Source organism: Candoia aspera, chromosome 2 (genome assembly GCF_035149785.1).
Source record: "Candoia aspera isolate rCanAsp1 chromosome 2, rCanAsp1.hap2, whole genome shotgun sequence".
NCBI lineage: Eukaryota > Metazoa > Chordata > Lepidosauria > Squamata > Boidae > Candoia > Candoia aspera.
Window position 1 is genome coordinate 106,827,127 of NC_086154.1, and position 10,362 is coordinate 106,837,488.

General features: G+C 44.0%; 1 protein-coding gene and 1 non-coding gene across 2 annotated transcripts in view; both read right to left on the reverse strand.

Moving 5' to 3' along the window:
* Positions 1–5,538, reverse strand: part of SEC14L1 (SEC14 like lipid binding 1) — an 84,415-nt gene extending 78,877 nt beyond the window's left edge. The window contains exon 1 of the mRNA XM_063292881.1: positions 5,373–5,538. The gene's annotated coding sequence lies outside the window, so the exon portion shown is untranslated. The remainder of the gene's footprint in view (positions 1–5,372) is intronic.
* LOC134492612 (small Cajal body-specific RNA 16) lies at positions 4,893–5,075 on the reverse strand. The gene has a single exon (XR_010067488.1). It is a non-coding gene; the product is annotated as a small Cajal body-specific RNA 16 (non-coding RNA).
* Positions 5,539–10,362: the final 4,824 nt, after the last annotated feature.

The window sequence follows — 10,362 nt, forward strand, 5'->3', positions numbered from 1 at the left end:
GGAGACTTGTATTTTCATCTAACTTATGGATGAGCAGAGTCAGACATCTATCTATGATTATATCCATCAGCATTTCCCATAGATTCCCTTGAAATGGAATCAACATCACACTTGAAATCAACGTTGCACAAACTTGAAAGGATGGGGAACAAAAGAATTTTGTGTGCCACACAAAAACTGGTTAGTCTTAACAGTATTTTTTTATGCTGAATTTGAATATGTTTCAGAATTTCTCTATCAGGCAAGGTTTTTGAACGATACTTTTGATAATAGCCTATATTTACAATTTAATTAAAAGCACAAAAGTGTTGCCAAAAAAGCAGCAGTCTTTAACCATCTGCTGGATTTTACCTTAGGTACCTCTCTCCCAAAGGTCCAGCAGTAGTCAGCCAGCATACTGGGACTCTAGTTTTCTTGGTTTTTGTGTGCTTCAAATATCCTGGGGAAATCATTCACCATGCTCATCACTGACTGTGCTGAGCTTGAAAGGGAAAAAGTCCCAGTGAGAGTATGTAACATGTCATTGAAAGAAATGAACTTTCAATGACACGTTACATCCTATAGTTTGGTATTTCGTGATAGTTTCCTGCTTTATTATTTCCCAAAATGTTTTAGAACAAGTGAGGTATGTTTTGGCCATTCTTTCTGAGTGTAATGGTTTTTCTTCTTCCTACTGTCCCACTCACACAAAAAACAACAGTACTTTGTGCATACAAACTGCAGGCCGAGCAGAAGTTAATGACCTTCAGATCTGCACAGATATTCCATTTATATTCTTCACACTGGATCTTTTCCAAAAGTAGTTTCATGTTCTCATGACTCTTTCATGTTAGCAGCATGGACTAACATACACACAGTAATTTATTTCCATTATGAAAGAAAGCTTTTCCAGCTAACTTTCAAGGAGCCAATGAATAAGCATCACTCATTTACATTGTGTTCATGACCAAGAGCCTCCAAAACTGAACAAACATCTTTACAAAACACTAGTCCATCTTCTCGGTAGAAGAAATTGTTATATTCATCATGGCGGCTTAGGAAAAAACAAACTTTAGTATCATGGCAGTGAAGATTCCACCCCTTTCATCTTGGTCTTAAAAGTTTCTCCTGCTTCTAAGACAACTTCAAATCATGAACAAGATCATTCAGATCCCCTTGTGTCAACAAATGTAGCTCATTTGAAAAGCAGATAACCTGAAATGTTGGGTCAGAATCAATGTTTTCCTTTTCTGCTTGACACAGGCACCATAGTTATTATTCAGGGTTTCTCAACCAGGGTTCTGTGGAACCCTAGGGTTCTGCAAGAGGTCATGAGGGGTTCCCTAATGATTTATTTAAAAGATTATTTCAAATTCGGGCAACTTCACATTGAAGAGGTAAATTTCATTCTTATTTTTAGTATAAGAACATTGTTAATGCATATATGCAGGCCTACATGAGACAAATATAATAATTTTGTAACTTCTGGCCTATATTTGAGCCTGAATGTGCAGGGGTTCTCTGAGGCCTGAAAAATATTTCAAGGGTTCCTCCAGGGTCAAAAAGTTGAGAATGGCTGTTATTATTAGATTCACTGTCACTAAATGTCACATTTTCAGGAGGCTTTGGTACAGGCAATTCCTTATTATGTGGGACTGGCCCCATTGCAGATGGTAAATCAGGGTATTTCATGGGGTGCTTACTTTAGAGGTGATCCCTGTTGTGCTTGTTAGGCAGAAATAAGATGAATGGCTTTTTTTAATCCCGCCAAACTAAACAAATCTGATTATTACAAATATGCTACTATAGTTAAAACAGCACTATAATGTCAGTAACTGGACAGAATAATAGGGTCACAAGAAAACTAAGCCTGATAGAAAAAAAATCTGACTTCATTTTAATTCAGCATGAAAAAAAGTCTGCTTAGAACACTTATTACAATCCATATGACAAAATGGTTGACCATTTGGGTATTTTTCCACCAGATGTGTACATCAACTATGGAGAAAAATTTAGTTCTTGCTCCAGAATTTGAGCATTGCTCTTCAATAAATGCTTACCTGGAAAAAAAGCAGTAAGAGATATGATCAGTAAAAGCAATTCAGAAACTTCACACATAAAATTTTTCCTCAATCTTCTACTATCATACCAATAAAATGTTTAACACCTAAGTTATACAATACCCTGGCTTGACTGGGAGAATATAAGTCTGGACCAAAGTCACACATAAAATACAACTGAACCAACCTCCTTCAAGGATCAAGTTTTCTACTAGAATTCAACAACTGCATCAACTATACCAGATATGGAATTACTGAGCCTAGCAAAGGCAATTGGAATGAGGCAAAGCTAGAGTACGGATGCTTAAATCCTAAATGAAAACCTCTAATCTCACTAGACATCTGATCTTACTGCATACAAGTGGGCGCTGGGACACTGCTTCAGAATTGCTGCCATAACCAAATGGCAGCCTATTCACCTTATAATTAAATTCTTGCAGTTCAAACAGATAATTAAACATAACATTCATTGTGGAGGATTTGTATAAATGTTTAATATTTTTAATATTCAAAATGCTTGGTTAGTAAATATTTCACAATAATCCACATCCATCCTAAAAGTCTTTTGCTGATTTCTTCTTTTACAGATTTAAAAACCTGCTAAGCAGAGTGAAATATCTGACTAAACTAAGAACTGATTCTGAAATTTAGTCTCAGATTTTTATTATACCATACTCCTGTTCCAAAGTGTTTAGGAGAAAATGTGTGTTTTTCCCTCTGCTCCCATGTTTTATCCTTCCAACACCTGTTAAATAGTAAGGTTGAATAAGGATCACTGGCCAGAGATTTTCATGTGAATTTTAAACCCGAGTCTTTGCCCAATCACTCATCACACTCAGGAGATGATCTTATGACAATAAAACATTTAGTAACTTTGTTGGGGCAATGTTGGCCATCTTTACAGAAGAGCTCCAAGACTGAGCACAAGGGCTCCCTGTGCCAAGGTGACCATTTAGTTTAGCACTCCATGAACAAAGGTAAACAAACTAATCTGTTACCTACAGAACGATAAGAGTGCATATATAATTTAAGACTGATGGTCAGCTCAGCTATACAAAATACTGCAAGAGCTTGGTGTTCAAGGCGTTGGTCTTAGAAGTGGGAGAGGCAGGTTCAAGCTCTTACTTGGCCACAGAGTTCATTGGATGATTTTGGGCTAGTCATTTCTTTGCAACCCAACCTATCTCATACGGTTACTGCGGATATAATATTAGGGGAAACCTTAAGGAAACTGCATAGAAATTTTCAGAGACATAAATGCAATAAATAACGTAAACTTGTGGTCCTGAGCATACAAAATAATGTAACATTAGTATATCATTTCGTTTCTCATATATGTACATTATGTTCTTGTACACAAGGAATAAGAAGGGTTACGTTTTCCCTACTCACAGAATTCCTTCAAAAATTTGAACTCAGTAGTTTTCCCAATTAATATGGTTTTATGCTCACTTATAAATGCTTTCTTAGACAAATGATTGTGAAGCAGATAGATGTGAATGCCTCTATTATGAGGGGGAAAAAATCAGCAAAGCTAAATGAAGCTGGAACTATCACTTAACACTGTGTATACTTAAGCTTTAATGAAAACTTTATTTTAGTACTGTGTCTTTTGTTATAGGGGATTCCTTTTGGATTGAAGTTATTTCCATGTTAATTTTGCTTCCTAAGATTGTTATATACCACTGGTTTGGGAATTGACAGAAGGAAAACGGAAATGCAGAAAAAGGTTGGCATTACAAGGCTGGAAAGGACCCTCACCCTCCATTAACTGTATAATGATCTAAATAATTCATCTCTCTATGTTTGAACAAGCATGGTACTGCTAGGAGCCCCATTTGAAGAACTATTTAGAAATTTGGCTTATACGTACCAATTCATATATTTAATTTCACATTTTTCTTACCAAGTGACTTAAATGACTAAATGACTTGTTAAACTTAAACGTTAAAAGTGTTAATTATATAACACAACACAAGTACATTTGTTTTGATAAGTTCTTGCAGGGTTTTTTTGCATAAAAAAATAAAAAGGAGAAACGCATATGTATAATTTCATTAAACTGGAATGTTAAATCAGGTATCCTTCAGACTTCCTTGTCTTTTCTGCTGGCTCTGAAAATTTAGCATGTTTAATAACCCAATCAGAGCAGCACAGAAAAAGATAGAAGCATAACTGGAACACAGACACTGCCTTATTCTGAGTTAGACAACTTGCCCATTTTGGCAGTGGTTTCATGGAGGAATTGTTCCTATGCTGGAGATTTAACCTGAGACTTCCTATGCTCTATCTGGGGAGCAGCCTTCTGGGGAGCAGTTTATTTATTGGTAGAAAAACTAACACAGAAGGTCCTTAATCATGAGTCAGTGCATCCATGAGCAATAGTGCATCTGGTTTAATTTATTTACTTCTAAGGCCGACAGTATGACACAAGTGCAGAACTTGTAACTCTAGAGTACTGTACCATACTGTCTAGCCATTGCTGCATCTAGAACACTGGGGAAAGTTTGAAAGACAAGATGGTTACCTATAAAAAGTTTCTGCAAAATAGTCATTTTTCTGTTTTCTTCCCTTTTTATAAATTCAGCACCTATAAGAAACATTTATTAGCCACTGCTAAAAATAAAGCCGTATCTGCAGGATTCCAATATTTATCATGAAAAAGGAAGAGATTTTAAAGGATCAGGTACAGGATCAGTTGCTTGCACCTGTGCTGCATACTTTACTTTTAAAAACAAAAACCAAATATAGCCTTACAGCAATTAAAGCCACAACAATCATATCTAACCCATACACTGAACATCCCAAAGTTAGCACATCTTTTCACGAACGGAGTTCTGCATGAGACAGGAAACCTGTATGCAGTATCATACATGACCATCAGGTTCCTGTAAGAATGCTCACACCTGTTACTGCATGAGGCGGACTCCTAAAAGGAATGTGCCACCTTTTCTTAATCTAGGGCAAAGTCAGGCTAGCTGGTATAAAGCAGGAGCCCAGGAGGCCCAGCCACACAGCAACCATTTCCTAGCCCAGGGACGTAACACCAGCACAATTTAGCACATGTTTTAAGACAGACTGGAGCATGCCTAACTCAAACGTGCAATATTCTCCCACCCACCCCACCCCACCCCCGCAGCCAGCAGGTCCAATATGCCGGATGCTAAGCCCCAGAAGCCGCAGACTGCGCGGCTGGAGAACCTGGGAATTGGCGCAACACCCAGGAGGGCGCGAGCTGGAAGTGGGGAGGGAAGGAGGGAGGTAGGCAGTGGGAGGAGCCGGGGAGGAAGAAGCCGAGGGCAGCCCGCAAGGGTGGGCGAGGAGGAAGCCCACCTTCTATCGCCAAGGCCGGCAGCTCTCCTGCCTCATGTCGGCTCCCCGAGCTTGTGATGCCGCCGGCGATGGAGGAGCCGGTTCCAGGAGGAGGAGACAGGCGAGCAGAACCAGCCGCCACGTTGTTACCTCCTAACAGGCCAGAGGAGGAGGGGCTCCATCGCCTGGCCGCTCGTGCGCCTGCGCACTCTGAGGAACGGCAAAGCTCCCAGCTCCGAGGGGGAAAACGAGCTCTTTCTGCGCATGCTTCCAGCAGCCCGCTTCTGCGCACACTCGCACGGGGTGGTTCCAGCGTTCAGTAGCGCAGCGCGAGTTGTCTGCTCGGTTGGTTGAGGGAAAGCTGATTCGAGGAGGACAGATTTTCATGTTGTGGCGTCTGATTTATCGGATGAGTTTACGCGGCCTTTGTGTTTTTAACAAAGTGCAGTAGTGACGTGATGGGTTGTTCGGAGCCTTCGCTGTTGAGTAGCACAGGAGGCAATGCTCCTAGAAATAATAGGGCCTTTCCATTTGTGCTGATAACTGCGGCTTTAGGAATAGGAAACCTCAGCATGGCTAAAGCAAGATCTATGAAAAGTGGTAGTGAGATTTATTGTTTAGAAATGAAAGCACAAACAAATGTGCCAATTCCTTCCACCACCAGAAGCCTTCCACCCTCCAGCTACAATGCCAGGCTGGATGTACTTAAGTGCTGCTGCATTTTAGGATTGTTTCATACCATAGAATAAAAATTCATTTTTTATTTATTAAACATAAGGCCGCCCCACTCACATGGTGACTCCAGGTTGCCATTAAATTAATTAAAAACCGTAAGAACAAAATAGATGCACACCCACCCACTCTGCAGCAGGAAACACGTTCATGGTAGCCACTTGATTGGCTCAAAGCAGCTTGGGGTCCCGAGGCCAGTTGATGTACCTCTCTAATTGAAGGGACCCGCAACATACCCTGCCTCCCTACTCTGGTGGGCTGGGTGGATGTAACTGGGGAAAGGCAGTCCTGCAAATAACCTGGCCCCAAGCCATGTAGGGCTTTAAAGGTGATAGGCAGCACGTTGAATCGGACCCAGAAGAAAATCATCCAATGCAGCTCCCGCAAAAGAGGTGACACATGGGTAACTGTAGGCTTGCGCAAAGCTGCGTGGGCTGCTTCATTTTGAACCAACAGAAGCTTCCGGATACTTTTCAAGGGCAGGCCCATGTAGAGTGCATTACAATAGTCCAAATGGGAGGTGACTTGGGGATGAGTGACTGTGAGAAGGGCCTGTTGGTCCAGGAAGGGGTGTAACTGGCGCACAACACACAGTTGTGGAAAGGCTCTCCTTGCTACAACTGCCACCTGCTCTTTGAGCAGGAGTTGTGAGTCCAGGAGAACCCCCAGGTTACGCACAGGGTCTGTCTGGGGTAGTGCAACCCCATCCAAGACCAAATCTTCTCTGGAAATTCTCTGGAAACCAAAGAACCCTGAACCAACAGCCATTCCGTCTTGCCAGGGTTCAACTTCAACCTGTTGCTCCCCATCCAGACCTCAACAACCCCCAGGCACTGGGAGAGGGCAATCGTGGCATCGCTTAACTCATCATGGGCAGAGATGTACAACTGAGTATCATCAGCATACTGATGGTATCTCACCCCATGGTGACGGATGATCTCACCCACCGGCTTCATGTAGATGTTAAACAGGAACAGAGAGCACTGACCCCTGCGGCACCCCACAGAGCAGGGGCCGAGGGCGGGACCTCTCGCCCCTAATCAACACTGACTGGAAATGGCCCCGGAGGAAGGAGGTAAACCAGGACAACACAGTGCCCCCAACCCCCAAAGTTGCCCCAAAAGAATACTATGGTTGATGGTATCGAAAGCCACCGAGAGGTCAAATACAACCAGAATGGTTGCACACCATCCTGCTCCTGCCAGAGATCATCAAAAAGTGCAACCAATGCTGTTTCTGTCCCATATCCAGGCCTGAATCCTGACTGAAAGGGGTCCAGATAATCTGTTTCATCCAGGATCCTCTGGAGCTGCAGCGTGACCACCTTCTCAACAACCTTCCCCAAATGGGAGGTTGGAGACAGGACAAAAACTGTCCATCAGGGTGGGATCTTGATCCATTTCATTCCTCTCAGTTCCTCCATATACCACGACATCCACTGGTCGGAAGAGGTCACATAGGTGCAATCCTTTCTAGAGTCTCAGTCACCCTCCTATTCCAGGCAATGACCAAGATATCAGCAGGACTACACAGCAGATCCTCAGTTACAACCGCTAGCTCCCTCTTGAACCCAACTGGGCTCATCAATTGCCGGGGGCAGACTGATCTAATAGGTCCTGCCTCCCTGCAGAGGGGTGTGAACCTAGAGAAGCTCATAGCCACCAGGGCGTGATCTGACCATGACAGGGGGACCAAAGATAAGGCCACCAATTCCAGATCACATAAGTAACGCTCCAACAAGAACACCAAATCAGGAGTGTGACTACTATTCCTAGTCAGGCCCATGGAAGTCATGGTTTCCATGAACTCCTGGGCTACCTCCGATCCCACTCCCAGGGAAGGCAGTTTGAAGTCTCCCAGAACCATAAGCCTGGGAAACCACCGTGTCAGGGCCAGCCTCGCTCCGAATAAGACACGGACTCACTTAATGGGGATTAAGGATTTCCGGTTTATTGAAACGGTGCTGACAGAGAGAAAAACGGGAATGGAGGCGTGGTGGCACGGTACCCTGTTTATACCCTCTTGCCGGACCCCGTGCTCCTCCACCCTCCATTTCCCCACTCCTCTGACCGGACGGGCGATTTAGGTGTTGATGTGATTTGTGATAGGTGTCTGGGCGTTTTCTCGGCTGCCGTCTTTGTCCTCTGGTTGCAGGTGCGTCCTCCGGGGCACAAGGCTTGAGTTCTCCTGTGTCATTGATGCTTATCTGGATTACCTAGTGATATCCTTCTATTAAGCTGTAGATCAGTTCATGGGTGTGGATGCTTGGGTGATTATCTGAGCATTGATTTGATTGTGATCCTTCCTCTCTTTCCTGATGATCATGATCCACGTTGTGAGGCTCTTGTGTGCCTTGCAACGGGGTCATGACACACCGCCAACCCTGTGGTGAGGCCAAGGAGCTCGGGCAGGGAGGCTGCTACACAGGGAGTGTAGCATCAGCAATCCCAACTGATCCCTACAGCCCAACCTAAGAAAAAGGGTCTCACACCCGGGCACTTGTGGAGCGGCGCCCCTGGTAGCCAACAGGGATTCTCGGATGACAACAGCAACACCTCCTCCCCTGCCCTGCAGTCTAGGCTGGTCCCACACTGGAAAACTGGCTGGGCACATTTCAGAGAGAGGAACACCTCTCGGCACCTGTAGGTCGTCACCCGCCCCCACTCATATCCTCAACAGCCACAAGCGCCCCCCTGCCTGGTCGTTCTCACCCACCCAACAGGGGCCACTCCACCAACCCAACCCCACCAACCCAGAGGAGAGGATCAACCACACACACTACAATCCCCATCCACCACCCCATAGCCCCTGGATAATCGCTAGGTAGCTTCATGGGGCAAGATCGCAAGCTTTGTATCCCCACACACAGCAGTCCAGGAATAACTTCCTAAAAAACAAAGTACAGTGCTTCTCATTAACAGCGTGGGGTGGCCATGCAGCCTCTTCAGCAGCTTGGGAACAGATTGCACTTCACCAAATGCTGCTGCCGCCTGTGCTGGCCAATCACCATGTAGTGCTGATTTGCAAAGCCGCAGTCTTCATCGCATCCAAAAGTCTGAGGCGTCTAACGTCCGGAGCAGAAAGTCCCGCCAGCAGCCTCCTCTCCTCCACGATGCCTCCATCATCCGTGCCAGTAGCTCCAGCTGCCACCCTCAGCAGAGACCAGGAGAGATTGTCTTCCCTGCCATCTCCACTGCCATCACACGGCCCACACCATCTTGCTGGAGCCACAGCTTCAGAAATTCAGCTCCCAGATACCGGCTGCTCTCAACTACCCCAGAAGGAAGCCCATTCAAGAGCAGGTCTGAGTGCAGCCTACGGGGGATCCAGTGCGGGGTGGGGTCAGGCAGAAACCAGTCTTCCGACATCAACACAGTCCTCCAAACAGTCCCACACAGCCTCTGCTCACTGTGCTCTCTCCCTCCCAGCGTGTGCAAGCTCTCTGTTCCAACTTCCCCTCCAACTCTCCAACACGTTCCAACTCTCTCCAGAGCTCAAGCCACAGCCCTCCACACTTCCCAAGACCTTCAAAAGCCTCACCATCAACCACACTTCAAAAGTTACTGAAGTAAAGTGTTCCTGAGTCAAACTCTACTCTTAGTGACTAAGGGTAGCCACCTGTTAGTGTTTTTTAATAGTGTAAGTCATTTTACATGGTTCTAATATTTTTATACACTGCCCAGAGGTTTGGGATTGGGTAGGATATACATTTGCTAAAATTAAAAACAATGAAACTTAGTTCTCCTGACATAAATGCTCATTACTCCACAGAATATCAACTAGAAATATTGACTGTTAGTTTACCTATAAATTGATTAGGAACTACTTTGTAATGCTGTAAGTGCCAAAGTACTCTTGCATCAGCTAAACACCCCTAAATTAAAACTTTTTATTATGCTGATGTTGCCTTTATGGTTTGGGTTTAAAATGTAGCACAGTAAAAAAAATGAGAGTAAAATTAAATATAAAGACCAAACTAATGACAAGAGGTAGAACACCAGCCTTAGCAGGCGCAGTGAAGATATTGATATTTTAGGATCAACCATCAACAGTAAAGGAACAAGCAGTCTAGAAATATGCCACAGATTAGCACTTGATAAAGCAGCCATGAAGGCCTTGGAAAAGATACACCCACACCTCATTTAGTGACTACCTTGATTAGTGACCATTTGCAAATACAATGGTAATAAACAGTAATTAAAAAATCATTTTCTGACCAATGCACACATATATGACCAAATTTCATAGGCCTGAGAACAACGCATGCCGGAGAGAGAAA